We start from the raw sequence: 16,567 nt of genomic DNA, 5'->3' as shown, positions 1-16,567 counted from the left end.
ATGGGTGGATGTTTTTCTTCAGTGAAATTTTCACACTTAGCAAGAGTCCGTATGACTCTAACAAGAATGAGAGAGCTGGCTTAATTTTTCAGTCTGAATGGTTAAAATTTCAAAACATAATAGGCAATTGAAACTGAAGTTTTACAAGAAAGAATTAGAGGCATTGCAGCCATCCAGTGAGTAATATATTTTATAAGTTTCCCTTTTCTTCCTTAATGACTTTTCTCTGGTGTCCTATCCAAAGGAAATGGCACATTTTAAATATGACAACTGTGTAAAATACTCTTATAAACTTTTCTGTCTTGTAGACAAGTAACGCCTCTCTTCTACTACTGTATTCAGACACTCACCTTTGGGTTGAGAGGACATTAAGCACATGTTGCAGTAGAAGGAAAGAGAAGCAAGAGATGTGCTCTAGGCTACCAAGTCAAAACCTCACTTCCCCATAAAGTGCATGAGCTCTCAACTGCTCCTGTCTAAAATGTAGTAGTGATAAATAGTGAAATGCCTACAAGCATAATCAATGATTTGATTAGAATATAAACTTTTTTATTTTATTCAGTGAAATCAGTTTTTGATGGTTTCTGATATGAAGCAGCATTACTGAGAATACATGGTCATTGCTTGTATATGATAAATTTTTAAAACTTTGTTTATGATAAATAGTGTTATTTTTCTTTTCTCACATCTGACTCAATATAATACAATAATACTAAGCATGACTCATACATTGCAATGATTCAGCAAGCCTAGAAAGTCAAAAAGTAGATAAAGCTGACTTGAAATTTGGAGAGACTATGCTGTCAGCACTTTATAATTTGACTGTATGAAAAGTAATGCAATTTCAGTGAAAGTGTTATGGATTATGTACATATATACAAAACTACATATGGGTTGACCAGAAGTAATATACCAGGTCTGATATTGCATTTTTTAGTCAATGACAAGACTTCTAGTAATATCAACACAAGTAGGTCTTGACCTTAAGTTCCTATAATACTCTAAATACTGAATATTATAAACAGATATATCTTATTTTTCTTAAGAATCAAGACACCTACAAGCAAAAATTTTTAAAAAACAATGAAATTATAAAGGTGACTAGGGCAATTTTGCCACAGAAAAAGTAGTTTTGTGAATCACATGACATCAAAAAATGTCTGGTTTTGGGCAGTCAACTGATCACCAGTCAAAGCCTGTACTTTCACCTTCCTCATAACAAATCCTGTCAAAATACTTTCATATTTGAGCTTCCGGAAACTCAGTCAGATATAGAGTGTAGATGCTCCAGAACACAGGGGAGCATTTAACAACTAATAAAATAACAAGGCATGGCCTTATTAAAAGGGACCAGCTGAGGAGAGAAATATAAAGGTCCCTCAGGCTGAAGGTGGGAATGAGGGGAGCAGAGGAAGCAATAAAAAAGAAGTAAATGGAGAGAGACAGATTGAAATTACTGAGAACATACCATCCATGTCCATCAAATGGCATTATCTGTGATGCAGGTGCTTGGAAAGATCTAAATTCCCATTTGTTTCCACTGGGCAAATTCAAATATTGAGCATTTCTGCTTCTGACTTCTCCAAAAACTTTATGCTACTGCAGATCAGATCTTTAGTGGATATAAATTGTCTTTGCTCAATTAGCATCTAACTTCTGAAGTCACTGGAGCTGAAACCGTTTATACTATCTGAAAATCAGAATCTGTAACTCTTAGTTTACATGATAAATGAAATTCATAGCCAAATCTTTTGTTCATTTGATAGGCTAGCTTACTATTTTCTGCAACAATATCCATAAAACTGTGTTTTCCAAAGATACATGTGTTCTTAATGTATGTAAAAAGATGAAATGTTAAGAAATCCTCTGATATTACCAAAATTATTTTTTACTTTCCATTATCTTCTTTATCAGATCTTTAGTTAACTTTGTAAAACTGAATGACAAAGTATGAGTGCTGATAAAGGCCTATGTGGTAGGTGGTTGTCTAAAAGTTGTGTGTTCCAGAGCCTAGCAGGTTAATGCTTTAATTGGTTTGGGTTTTCACCTCTAATTAGCAGGGATCAAATTCTGCCATTAGATGAAGATTTCCCCGTGATGAGAGGATCCTCTGATATTATAGTTTTCAGCTTCAGATTTTGAGATCTCTGTATCTCTGAACTTCCCAAGATTTGCTTCTATAATATACCAAAATGTGCATTTGCTAATCTGAGCTATCAGTAACTTTAGTTTGAAAATATTGGGGTCTTTTTTTATTGTGTGAGCATTTGCTACCTCCTGCGCCTGTCTGTGCTTAAATACCATAAAAATACACCACCATTATTTGTTTTATTGTTTACTTTCAGCTCAGCCACTTTCATTCTTAGCTCTAGCCTATTATGAGAGCCAGTAGACAAAAAGGTGGTCTGTAGATGTTGTCTACCACCTTAAAGGTATTCTTAAGTGGGCATGAAATAGGCCTGAAATATCAGTATTTGCTTTATCTGGGGCATTTTCCATATTTCTATGCTAGATCAAGTGATTCTTCACATCTTTGTTGTAATTTTCCTCCTTTTGCAACAGACGTATGATACTTTTTCTTCACTTATCATGGGATCCCACCTGGGGAAACTTTACAAAGGTCCACGGAAATACGTGTCTAATAATTTTCATGTCATATCTTTGTCGCACCGTCAGCTCCCCACCTCCCCTGTCCCAGTAATACCACCTTGATAAGTCTTTGTTATTTAACACAGATCTTCACGCTTAGCGTCAGCTTCCTAACAGCATGCACAGAGCTACTTTGTCGTCTGCCTTCATATCCCTTCCTAAAGCCTTTTTTCCCTCATGTGTTGACAGAGAATTTTGAGTGATTGTGCAGCTGGTATGCTGTGACCTCTCCTTTTCACCAAATATTGTCTCACTGTTATATTGGACTTCCCATTTGTTTCCTGCATCCATCTGTTGCCTCTTATGCCTAGATGGTAAGCTTTGTGGCAGCTCCAGTGCATGATTAGGTAGGTGCTACAGCAATACAATGCACAAAACAACGGTAATAGCATTCTTATATTTCTTTTTTGATAGAAGCGGTTTCATTAGAAAAGGCTGTTTCCTGTAGTTACCCTGTCCTACTTACGCGCGGAAGAATTAGAAGCTGTAATATCAGCAGACCAAAGCAGCACAAACATGTAACTTCAGCACTTTGATCAAGCAGACAGAAACACCAGGTTGGGAAAGTTTTCCAATTCAAAACAACAATATTCACCAGCTAGTAATGTATTCATAGCTACCAAAGAGATGTATACAGAAATTGTCAATGTAAATTATGATCTATTTTAAAGGTTTCTTGTAGGAAGCTTCCCCCGTAACATGTTATCATGACTGAAAAAGCAAGAAAAGAAAGGACGGTTGTGGTATCTGCTTTCTACAAGGGGTGTACTGTTTACTGCAATCTGATTTATTAGGGCTTGAGCTTGAAGCTGTTCATCATTTAGCTTAGCCTCTATCAGACAATGTGATAAGGGATTACCTGCTGAGAGTTTACAGTCCCTTTGCCTACCATGTGTGTGCAGACGATATATCTTTATGCACAGATTTCATCCCAAGAGTTGTCCCCATGGTTACTCTTTGAGAAGTTAACTCCCATTTCTTTCTGTCCATGCCTTGGAAGTAGACTGTTTCCATCTCAGACATTTTCAGCACTCCTTCACTAGGTCCATTAGTTGGAATATAAAGTGCAGGTGCCTATAAGCCCATTGCTTTTTATTTTCAAAACAGAATGTCTTTTCAGAGAAAAGATATATTTAATCAAACGCAGAAGATAATGAATCTCCACGTATATCTCCTGCTGAAGCAGGAAGTTACCTAAAGTGAAGTCAGTTCAGGCGCTCAGATTTATCAGAGCATGACCATATATGCAGTTCATAGCTGCAAGTGTTTTTCAGCAGTAGATGCTGCCCTAATCTGAACAAATGCAAGTGAGGGAACAAGGAACTGTGCAATGCAGCAGTGTGCTATGTGGGCAGGAACACATAGAGAATTGGCCGGTAAGAATACAAATTGTTATTCAGACCCCATAGCTGAGCATATCACAAAGGTAAAGCATTGTGTCCGTTCTGTGTATTCCCAGTGGGCTGGTGCATTGGTTTGTGTAGCCCTTAGATAACTTCATAGGCTCTGCCAGAAGATATTCATAGTCTTTGTTAACAGCGTAGCCCTAATTTTCTTGTTTTGCTGTATTTTCTAATTTACCAAAAAAAAAAAAAACAAACCACTTAATGAAGTTCAGTGCTTTGTGCTCTCTAAGTTCTTTTTTGCATATTTGGCCACTTCAAAAGTCTTCCCTAAACTTCAAAGACTATGTTTTGAAGTCACTTAAATTGTGAGCCAGCTGAAGGGATTTACACCCTCCATTCAAGGAGCGTTTAAGTAAATACTTTTTCCAGTATTTTATGAATGCCCCCCCACCACCACCACCACCAAGGAATCAGCCAGTACTGAAAATTCCTGTACGGCTCCTTAATGAAGTGACATGCTAACAGGTTTCAGTAAAATAGCTATTAACATATGACAATTTAATAACTATTAAACTACTACGATAAAAATCTGAAGGAAAAAGGAAGAGGCTTGTTCTGCTACCAAGAATGGGATTTTCTTAACTCTAGTGAAATGAATTATATGGCAGACAGACACGTTGGGGTAAGTGCTATTGCCAGCAAAGCCCATTAATGTTTTGCCAGGTTCACAGTAATTATAATTTGCAGTTACTGCCAACATCCTTACAGAGGTAGGCTGTAATCCATAGGCCACAGGGATGATGTGGATATGGCTCTTCTCCTTCCACTATGCTCATCCACGAGCCACAAGAATAAGAAAGCAATATTTTCTCAGCAGAGGTGAGCTTCTTCCTTTTGACTGTGGGGACTGGCTATATTGGATAGGCAAAATGGGACAAAAGGTTGTCCAAAAGGACTCCTTTTTGTTGCCCTGCTTACTCAGCAAGCAACACAAAGTATCTGAGGTTGTGCTTCCAACCTAATTAATCTCAGAACCATGATTATAGCTCAGGAAGAATCCTAAGGCAGATGTACTTACATTTCTAGTCCGAGTCTTTGCCACTATATAGAATGATGTAAAGGTTAAATGGCTCTAGTTTATATTTTCTGAAAAGTATAGAATTCTGTGTGTAAGTCACAGTTATGTATGGGTTGCAATTATATTACCTGTATCCAGTTTAAAGACTTGTTTGCAAATTTTTTATTAAAAAGATCTTTGGATGAAAACGTGATTTTTTTAATCAAAACCAAGTTCTCCAAATCTATATTAGTTTTGATAAGAAAACAAAAGATGAAATGGAAAGAGTCCAGCAAATTTTCAAAAAGATAATTTGAAGAGGGATGGTTCATAATTTCATTTCATAATTTTACACTGTATACAGATTGTTCAATGTTATATCTTCATATTTAAAGACATGTCAACAGATATGATGTATTACTGTGCACAGCTGTTGACATGTGATGATGATATAACACAATAGTAAAATACTAAGTTATGGGTTTTAATCGTTAAGACCAGAAGATACTTAGTACTAACTGCTAGATCTTATGTTTTTTTCTAACTTGTCTCTGGCATCGCTTTGATGAAAACATCAAAACTGTTGTGTGAATGACAGTCAAGATAAAAATGAATTTTGAAATACTGATTTACCCCTAAATTGGAAACTCCATGACTGGCTCTATTCTTAAATGACTCTTCATATTATGTTCACAGCACTTTCATCGTCTAAAGAAATTATAACAGGCAGATACCTGTTGCCTGCTCTCTCTTTAAGTATTCAGTGCTTTATCTTGCTTGTATTTTGGCTAGACTCAGAAAGAGACCATAAAGTTATGCATTCTGGTTTTCATTTAATAAATGTCTGAGACCTCATCTTTTTATGCTTTCTTTTCTTTTAGAAATATATTTAACAATAAGAATCTCAGACATCTTTGACACCCATATCTCAGCTTTGCAGTCACAAGACACTTGCCTTCTAGAGAGGCCATAAACAGTGTCTTTCTGAAGTAGTAGTGAAGGCCAGTTGATACTTGATTGAACTAGCCACACTTCCTCAAAATGCAACTTCCTAGTTTGGAAAATCATTTTGGGCATCCTAAATAAAAATGATCCAACTTTCAGAGATGCTGAGTGCAGCTCCCATTTTATTTCCCGGGGATTCATAAAATGTAATTAGGCCACATACATGTTAGTATTACAAAATGTGAATGCATTTTATTTACCTATGTTAGAATATTTTGGCCTATGGGTTGTTTGACACCCAGGGCTGATCTACTTTTTATCAGTTAGTGCATAACTATAACTGTAACTAATATATATACATAAAACAGTCTATGTTAAACAGTTTTCTTCTTTCCCCTTTAAACATGTTGTTCCATAAATATTAGCAGTTTTCAATCTCAGCTGTAAATAAGGTCTGTCATTTTAAGGTAGGCCATAGTTTAATTGGTTAAATTGCTTAATTGTCTTACTTCCTATGTTCTCTGCCCAGTCATTTAGAGCCCTTTCTATACAAAATGCATTATTCAAAACACAGTCTGCACTCTTGACTTGTAGGCTTCTTATACATTACAGAAGCTTCTTTGCTCATTGTTTTACTTTTTTTTTTCTTCCATATTCCAGCACGTACATCTTATAATATTTATTTTCTTCAAAAAAATCTTCTCTTCAAAACTTCTTCCCCCTTAGAAAAGCTAATCTAAAGCACATATCAAGGAGAAAGAGAGACAGCATGAGTACACTTTAAGAGGATAAAACTCCCTCTGCTGTCCTTTCCAAGTCATTGAACAATAATGGCATCAACAACACTTTCGTTCGTCTTTCTGGCTGTCTGGTGGTGTTCAGTGTTGAAAACACCCTCTTTAAGTAGAAGAGCAAAAGCAAAGATTCATCTGCTGCAGTCTCTTCCTTTGCAGGGCATACTGCTTGGAAAGTAGTCTGCTCCGATAAAACAAAGTTATAAAAATCCCATTGGAGGGAAAGAAAAGGCAGGTGGTATCGTTCCCTAGGAGTGCACCAGGATATGGCATCAAGCTGTTCTTGACATCTGTGATTGCTGTGTACTCGTTAGGAGAATGGGTATGATTACTGTACGCTGAAAATGGCAAGAATGACGATTCCTGGACCTTCTGCCATACCCGTTCTCACTCAAAAGCATAGGTGAGATACTATTATAATATAATAACAATTCTGAGAGAAGTACATGTTGCCCTAATTGCTCAGCAAGCAACACAAAGTTCTGTCAGCAGATGCTAAGAAACATGTGAAGTCCTTTTGCCTGTTTGAGTTGCCAGGCTCGTGGCTGCTCCAGGCTGTGCCTGCACTGCACTGCTGCTCCCTCCTGCTGCTGCAGGAGGGACCCAGGCATCATGCTGAGATCTGCCCGGCCCCCAGCGAATGCCCTCTGGCCAGTCACCTTGCTGTCAAGCACCTTCCTTGCTTGCTCTCAGTACGATCACCACTCTTGTGAAGTGCTGGTGCTTGGTATATGTCTTAGCAACATGTTGGCTGTTACATAGTGCTCCTTAGCTGCGTTACGGTTCTACGGTTTCCTTTTTTTTTTTTTTTTTTTTCCAGTTTTTCATTAAGAATAAATTGTAACAGAATTGTCTTTAATCCTGGATGTGTATAATAGGAAGCCCCAGGAATAATCTTCACAGGTTTGTATTTTAGCTCTTCCTAAGTATAGGCTTTTTCTCTAGTGATCAGGGATGAGGAATTCTTTTGGAATATTTTCTCTAAAGTCCTGGTTAGAAATTTGGAAGGGAAGTTCTCTGTGTTATAACAGATGGCGAAAAAGGAAGAACATTCATTGAATTAGTTTGGAGCTAGGAAAAAGTTTAGTTTTAGTCTGAGCTTCAGGAGAGACTTAGGCTGCTTTTTATATGTTTCCAGTTGACTGGCTATTTGTTATGTTTCTTTCCATCAGATTCTTAAAGCTATTATAGATATTAAAGATATTTTACAGGTACTTAAGATGTTACGTGGTTAAACTGTGCACAATAATTCACCTTCAGATGCAGTCACTTTCTCTCCCATAACAAGACTCTCATAAATCATTCCTAACATAGTAAATAAATCCCTCAGTTCCCACCGTGCACCATTATTAAATTTCAATCCTTCCTTAAAAATAAAGATGAATGCATTTAGTAACTGAAAATAACTAGAACTGCCATCCTTTAAAATGCTGTCTCCTTGTGTAGAATTTGAGCTAGAGAAATGTGTTTACTTTTAAGAATTTGAACATTAATCATCCTGGAGAAGTGGCATATTATATACATGAAAGTTGATTGTGGAGTGGAACTGGATTTGACACCCCTAGGGAACATCAACAACAGTCTACAAAAGTAGAAGGAGAGAAATATGGTGAAGCTTCACACTGAAATATGAAAGCTCTCATGGTATATACCGCACCGCCGACAAGCCACTCTGTGCCCTTGAGAATCTTTTACAAGGGAAGTGTTTAATCATTTGCATTATTTTGGCATTTAATTTTTGTACTGCAAACACTTGTGGAATTTCATTTTCATATGCTTAATCCCACTAGAAGCAAAAAGCCTCCTCGGTTAGCTTTGTCGGGGATCAGGTCCTTTTGGTTTCTCATTTGCATGACAGATATGACGGTTTCATTTTTGTTCATGTTATAGTCCAATTAAATGTTTCTTCTAAGAAGAAAATGTTGAATTTTTTTTTTTTTTAATATTTACAATATTTCATTTAGGGTCTTTGTAGGGTAAAGGGCTTTCCAGTGGTCAGGTGTTTTTAGGTTTTTCTCTTATTCCATTCTCAATTTTTTTCTCTTTTTTCTCATTCTCTTGGTTTTTTTCATTCTCTTGATGGTTGCTGATCTTTTCATTTAGATTTATTGAACTTGTAAGACTGACTTTTAGGAATGTCTGTTTCTACATTAAAATTTTGGTCTAGGATTGAACGTCTGTAGCACTTGGTTTTCATGTCATGAAGCATGAAACACTGGATGGGTGGAAGATCTTAGCTGAAACAAAAAAATCACATTACTTTAAAATAAAAAATCCTTTTGATTTAAGATTAGTCCTACAATCTCTATATTTGGGGTAAAAAAGCTTATGTTTTTTTATGGCTTCTTCAAATTAGTAGCCTTTTCATACATTAAAAAATAATATTATGGTAGAAAAGAAAAATTCAACTGAAATCAACTAGGAAATCCCAAGACAAGAGTACAGCTCTCTGATCTGATCCTTAGCATGTAATACAGTAGATGAAGAATATTCCCAGATCAGGCCAATAGTATTGCTGTACACATTTGGAGATGTAAATGATTGCCAAAAATGAAGGCACAAGTGAATCAGCCTCACCGTACTTAACAGCTATTTTAGCAGGTCAAACCATGTTTATAGTTATACTATTGCAAAGAACAGCGTTCTACACAAGTGCATGAAATGATCTTAAAATAATCAAGACATACTAAAGATGTGGTTCCTTTAAGCAAATGGTATTTTTACATATTTGTATTTAAAATTTGGATCAAAAAATCACTGTCAAATACCTGTATCTTACCAACAGTGAACATAGTATCTAGTAAAATCTGCGTTCAGGACACCTTCAGCAAGCAGCATCTGATACATGTAAAAGCATGAACGTAACATCAAGTTTTAGATGCAGGGCTCTTTGCTGTGCAGTGAAAGCTTCACCTCTACTGACTTCAAAGCCCGCAGTGGTGCGAACATTTGCACACCTAAGTAACTGTATATGGGTAAATAGTGTTTTTCCCTGCAAGGGAGTGTTTACATACAAAAATGCACTCAGTGGCAGAATTGGTCCAAATATTTTTTGTTTGTTTTTTTGTGGGGGGGATACGCTTGCCTAAATGGTATTTCACTTTACAGTAAAATATATAGCATAGATAGTGTTAGGTCATTAAACATAAAACTAACCATAGAAGTTAAAAATATGACTGACTTTATTTTAAACAAGCCTGATGTTACTTTATTTTTCTTTTTCCATTTTGATTATAAAGATTGTATGCTGTATATTTGACATGTAACTCAGGAAAAAAATCTTCATAATCTGACTTACACTTTACGGATTAATATAGTACAGCCAAGATAAACTCAGAGTCTATGCACTGACTGGCCAGAGTATTTTTTTTTTTTCTGCTACAAAAAAATAGAAAAAGAGTTGCTTTTGATGGTTTTCTTTCAATCTTTTTAACATTTACAATGTATCAAATAGACTTAAAGGGCTTGCTGGAACAGAAATCAATGGTACCTAACTGGTACATTACAGATAGTGATCCACACTATAAATTAAATTCCAGAACTCTATAAATATTGTACTTATACCTCTGTGAAGTTGAAAATGCAAGGAGCTTCTTTGTCACAGCCTAATTGGATTGCAAAAGCTTTCCACTGAAAACGTTAAGCCTGCAATTGCTGTTGTATGTATATTTATTTCTATGCTGCAGCAGTATATGGCACATCCTGTTATCATCTGCTATACAGATAACATTATGGAAAGACATGGAAATATGACTAGAAAAGCTTTTGTTGTACTTAGGCTTACCAGAGATCGAGATGTTGTGAGTTTTCTTTCTTTTCAGAAGAAAAGAAAATTCATGTCCCTGTAGTTGTGCTAAGGGATGGAAATAGCCTGAGGTAGATAAATACAGAGACCAATTTTATTCTTTCTCCTGAGTTTTCACAAAACAGCAACAGCATGGCTCCCTTGCAATTAAGGCAGAACTACTCCAACGTCACCATTACTCAGTAATTTAATACTCTTCTGTAGCAGGTGATATAGTCGTGTGCCTTTTCTCAACCTCACTTTCGGCAGGTTTAACCTTACACAGGTTTGATCATTTCCAGCAAATAATTAGAAGAGATCTTGTATATAAATACTGTGCACCACTACCTGGTGACTTTAGTGAAGCAAATTTCTACCCATTTACCAAGTGGGTAAATGCTTGAAAACATCATGCGCACTCCTTATATCCATTTAGGCACTTAACAGAATGTTCATGTATTGATTTTAGAGTGTCTTTTAAGCCACTCAGATGAATTACATGTGAGTATCAGAGCATCTGCGAGTTGTCCAGATGGGCACTGATACTACGTAATGACCTTGTTTTCACCAGGATCATTCTCTTTATTCCTTTCCTTCTTTTTTTCTCTTTGGATCATCTAGCCAGCATATAGCACATTGCATTTAGATTCAATATCCTATAACCAGATGTTGTATTTTAAACACTTTTGTTGTAATAGAAGAAAGAAAATGATGTTCCACACACTTATCCTGAGTTCCGCATTAATGTTGTTATAGCAGCACTTCTGATTCAAATCAGTGTAAATGAGAACAGAATCAGGTCAGAGTTTTTCTCTATGAAGGATCTTTCTCCAGGAGTGTGTATATAACTAGCCCAGTGAACTTCACCAAGCATGGGAGCAGGCTGCTAGAAAGAGAAATGCTTTCCTAATCAGCCCATATAAAGAACTTATGGGATACTTCATCTTTTGAGGGTTAGTAAAACTTAACTTCTTAGCATATAAATCATCTTGCATGTATTCTGGACTGTGAAACACAGTTTCTTGAAAACTATGCAATAATTCTAGTAAGTTTCTCCGTACTGTGCCAGCTTCACAAAAGCATGCCTGGGTGAGACTGGTCTTGAACTCGTCACTCCTATGGCAGTGGCAGTCCCCAGACCCTGGTGGGAGTCCCTGGGGCAGGGGGGCCTGCATGGCCTTTCTGCCTCCTGCAAGCTTCTGTTTCTACAGGCTCACTCCTCACTGCTTCTCCTTGCTGCTTTACTTAATACTGGGACAAATAAATACTCACTGGCGAGAAAGCAGCACCCATTTGCCTTGTAAGCAGCATAAGAAGGCCATTACATTGCCAAGCCCATACAATTTAAACAGAAGTGCAGTCTCCACAGTCCCGCTTCAGGCAAACAGTCCGACCGCAGGTAAAATTGAAGTCGTATTGATGGTTTGATTTCTACCCGTTCTCACAAAAGAGCATGTTATTTAGCAGAAGTGCTGCAGTTGCTCTGATATATAGGGGAGACTCGCAAGCTGCATTTTTCAGTGACTCTCCATTTTTACTGTCTGCCCTGAGTGCTGTGTTTTTGTCTTATTAGTTAAATCCACATTTAGTTGTGGAGGCAAAATGTTGGTATAGTTTAATGCAATCTAGTTGGAAACACAGAGTTTCGTCTACAAAATTACAGGCCTCTGTTAAAAATTAGCGCTCCCCCAACCACAATTCATACCACTAGTCATTGAACATGACTATATTTCCATCTTTTTCTGCTCTTATTCAAAGGCTATGAAATGCATAGAAAGATTTACAAAGATCTTTTGTTTTGCAAGTTTATTACAGGGGTGTAAGTTACAAGCATTTCTAGACAGGGACACCTAGGGTATTAAACTAAATTAATTGTCAGTATTATTCATACATTTGTTTAAGTATGCCTTTTTGTGATATTCTCAATAAAAATAAATTCTCTTTAAATAAATTCATTTTACTTTGGTCAACTAAAGCTTCTTTATTTCTGAATTATGGTATCCACACGAATGGAATGTGCCCTCTTGAAAATACTAAAAATTTACATTTAAATAATTCAGCTTTACTTTCCTGCTTATCTTTTTCCATGTAGACACAGCATCAGAGCTGACAGAACAGAACCCAAAAGGGCTGACCTTGACAATGTGACTTAAAGCCTGTCTGTGGAGTCGATTTCCTGGCGCTGCGTGTTCATTTCACCCCAGCTGAATCACAGTGATGGACTTCATAACAGTAGCTGATATAGATCATTTATAACTGGAACTGTTTTTATATACATAGGACCAGAGAGAGCATGATAGATACATTTATTAAAGCTCAGAAAATAGGATTTTTTTTTCTGTTTTTTACTTATTTATTTATTTGTGTTCAGATTTTTATAGAGCTGTATTGCTTTGGATGGGTGGTTGGCTAAACAGTTAGACAGCCTGGTCTTAGCGACCTCAGCATTTTCTTCCAGTCATATGTTTCTGTGATATAGTCTGTTTATTAAAATTAAGTCATATATAGGTTTTAAGAATGTTTAGCAAGATGTCTTCAGGTTGCTACATTTAAGAGAGATGGGTCATAAAAATAGTTACCCATTCAAATTGTGAGTTACCAATTCAAATTGTGAGAGCAGCACCAAAAAAAAAAAAAGAAAGAAAGAAAGAAAAAAGAAATAGCCAAGCCACACTAGGATGTGAAAGGGAGCTTTTTTGCTGAACGCGCTGAAGACTAGGGAAGGCACTTACTCGCAGCCAGAACTCCTGTGACGAGAGCAGAAATCTCTCTTCCATTCCGTTCAGCAGAGGAACCAATGGGTGTATCAGCCCAGGGAAGCAGACTTTCTGTCTTGTAATGGTGTGCAGAGCAACAAAGCAAAAGCCTTCCCATTTCATAATAATGTGCCCCTGTATTTACAAATGCTCATTTCTATGTGCAGCATTTGCAGGCTTGAATGAGCCTGTGCTTTTTTTCTGTTTAAGGTGATATTTTCCAACTGTAATAGGACTAACTGTTCAACTGCTTAAGTTTAGCTAACCAGAGAGCAGACGGTGGAGGAGGCAAGGGAATATGAAAACTATTGAGTAAGACATGCCTATCAGTTTGGTATCCTTGTTCTTTGCTTTATTTTGGTTTATAAAACATTATGTTTCATAAAATACATTTTGTACTTTGTGCTTCTGTGCTGTCTTTCATCCAAGGGATCTCAGAACACTTTACACTCATTATTAATTAGGCCCCAAAACAACCCAGGAGGTAATTAAGTATTTATTTTTGTACAGATGCATGAGCTGAAATAGAGTGCGAGACACAGGCCCTTATTCTCATTTACATTAAAGCCCCCTTAGACTGCTCTGTCAGCATAAAATGGCCTTAAAATTGTTGTGAATTAGATTCTTGGGTATGTTAGGGCTTCTTTATGACTCAGAACAATGTAAAGAGCTAGTTTGTTCATGAAATAATTTAGGTACTTGGTGATAGACTGTGATCTGACAGTGCAGAACCTCTTCTATTCTAACTTAATGTATGGGTGTCTGCAAAGAAGAGCCTATTGTACAGGAGATCCAGTGTCGCTCCCAACACCATTTATATCAACAGCTCTCTATTGCAAAATGTATAAGCAGTCCCTGGAAAAAAACATAGAGCTCAGGGCCCTCACAGAATGCTCTCCTTAACAGACCAACAGGTCTTGTTCATATTCACTTATTGTCATAATCTGTCTGTGAATCTGTATTTCCTATTTAAACAGTGCACTTTTTCAAGAGGAGGCAGAAAGAGTGCCCCCATCCCAATCTGTGTATGGTCTGAAGTGCTGAAGGTGATTTAAGTGAAATTGATTGACTTTGCCATCTGTTAGGTTGTCTTGGAATATGGGGTGATAATTTCCATCTGAAAGATGCTAGTTTCTTCTGTTTTGATCATCTGTTCTTGCCCTTAGTTTTAATTGCCAAAGTGCCACCTGATTTCCCCTCTAGGTATGTCTGTTCTTTGCTTAGTTTGTCCCTATGTTCATCTTTCCAACATGGATTTCCCTTGTTAAAATTTTTATGTGTGTTTCTCATTCTCTCTCTTTCGTGCTGTTTCCCCAGCAAGCTTGGAGGAAGAGAGAATATGATACTGACTTTCTATATACAACATAATAAATACTGTGCTAGGAAATTCCTCTGCAGTCTACCTCTGCCCTGACCTAGGACTCCTTGCTACAGGGAGAGCAGGACTTTGCCTCTGGTTCTCATCAATGCAGCTTAATTGAAGCCATACTTTTGCAGATCTTCGTTATGCATACCTGCCCTGAGAAGCTATGTTAAAGTGTTTTTCCCAGCATAAAAAAGATAAGTGAAAAGGAAGTATGAAAGTATCAACTTTCCTAAGAAATCTTCATAATATAAAAAAAGGAATGGCTTGCCTGGCTAGTCAGATTGATAGCTCAGCCTCCTCTCCTGTATACAGGGATCCATGTAACAATTTTCCAAAAAAGGCTTTTTTTTTCCCAGTCAGACAAGTAGATCCCATTCATGAAGGACTTTATCTCAGTAGAAACTTATGCTATACGTTTCAAGTGAAGAAGCGCATCCAAGCGCAAAATTTCCTTGATTTGAACTTATTAGGCATGTTTCACTTACATAGTGGAGCTCAGTTTAGAAAAGCACACATCTTCTAAGGCACCCATACTAACATATAGCTATGAGTATTAGCTCATGTCCCCAAAACAGCATGGCTGTATTAGTGCGGCACTGTGTGAAGGTAATAAATAAATTCTGTTTCTCACTGCGGGTAACTAGTTCACGAGGCCGTTCTACTATAACTGCTTCTAGTTCCGCAGTTTGTGTAGTCACCACTAACTCAGAATATCTGCCCCTTGCTCTGTGGAGTAAACATCCCTGGAGGTTTCTTCCTGCACAGAGAATTCTCTGTGTCAGATGCAGTTTAGAGATGCATGCAATTTCTCTTTCCTTTTCTGTTCACATTGATCATGGCAGGGTAGTTTTTTTAGTTAATAGAAGTACCTTCTACAGCTACTGCAGTAGCAGAATAAAATATACAAGCAGTGATTTTGCCAGTTGATTTTCTCCCTCAGTAAGAAAGCTATGAATTTAAAATACATATAGTTTAAAACTGGAGGACATTTTGCACAAACTTCAAGGTTGATTTGAATTTGGGGCATAAACCACCTGACAGCATCCATTTCATACTGTGCTAGTTTAGCTTTTAGTAAGTATAACATCAGTCAGAAACACATATACAACTGATGCACAAACTAGCAGATCTTTGCCACCACATAATTTGTCCTGACAAGAAGTTGCTGCTGTTCAGTTTAGTTTTGGAGTGAAATAACCTTGTATTGATTCAAGTGTATTCATAGGAGAATTTCAGCTCTTAAATGAGAGGTTTTTCACATTTTCTCCCCTATGACCAAGATTTTGGACATGAACTTAGGTATTTATTTCTCCTAAATAGTCTATGAAATTTAAATGAAACCGGTTCTGTCATCACAGCATGACCATGGCAGGAAGATGAAAATAAGATTGGAAAGGATCTTCTGGATTATCAAGTCCAGTTATTTTCTCTCTCAGGCAACTGTAGTATAAATGTTTTGTGTTTGCTTTGAGGTTGATTGCTTTGCTTGCTCCTATAGACAAGTTGTTTCAGGAACTCACTCGTTGCATGATTAGAAATCTTTTATTTGCAGCCTATATATATTCAAAGCCAGTCTATTCCAGTTTGTACTTAATAGCAACTTTGTTCATTAGCTTAAATAGCTCTTCTTCCCACCTATTGTTTCCTTTTGATATATTTATGCTAAGAGCAGTTGCGCCTCCTGCTCAACTGTCATTTTGCTTGGATTGCCACACCACCTTTTTTTTTAATATCCTTCTGAAAAATAGATTTTATTTCTCCTGAATCTCTCTGACAATCCTTCACTGCACTTGTTTCTATTTGAATTAATATATCTTGCTTGCCCGTGACCACACTCCCGTCCATTAGTCACCAGGACGTCTTTTTGGTG

The 16,567-nt window shown here is 37.0% G+C and overlaps 1 protein-coding gene and 1 long non-coding RNA gene across 5 annotated transcripts in view; one reads left to right on the top strand and one right to left on the bottom strand.

Annotated features, from left to right (window-relative positions):
* The window catches only part of LOC138061042 (uncharacterized), a 79,591-nt gene extending 65,947 nt beyond the window's left edge, over positions 1 to 13,644 (top strand). The window contains exon 4 of the long non-coding RNA XR_011134642.1: positions 12,668 to 13,644. This is a non-coding gene — a long non-coding RNA (uncharacterized lncRNA). The remainder of the gene's footprint in view (positions 1 to 12,667) is intronic.
* SHISA9 (shisa family member 9) overlaps positions 1 to 16,567 on the bottom strand; it is a 216,872-nt gene that overhangs the window by 107,116 nt on the left and 93,189 nt on the right. The window lies entirely within an intron of this gene.

Source organism: Struthio camelus, chromosome 15, assembly GCF_040807025.1.
Source record: "Struthio camelus isolate bStrCam1 chromosome 15, bStrCam1.hap1, whole genome shotgun sequence".
Classification (NCBI taxonomy): domain Eukaryota; kingdom Metazoa; phylum Chordata; class Aves; order Struthioniformes; family Struthionidae; genus Struthio; species Struthio camelus.
The sequence above is the reverse complement of the archived record's forward strand: the minus strand, read 5'-3'. Positions and strand labels throughout refer to the sequence as shown.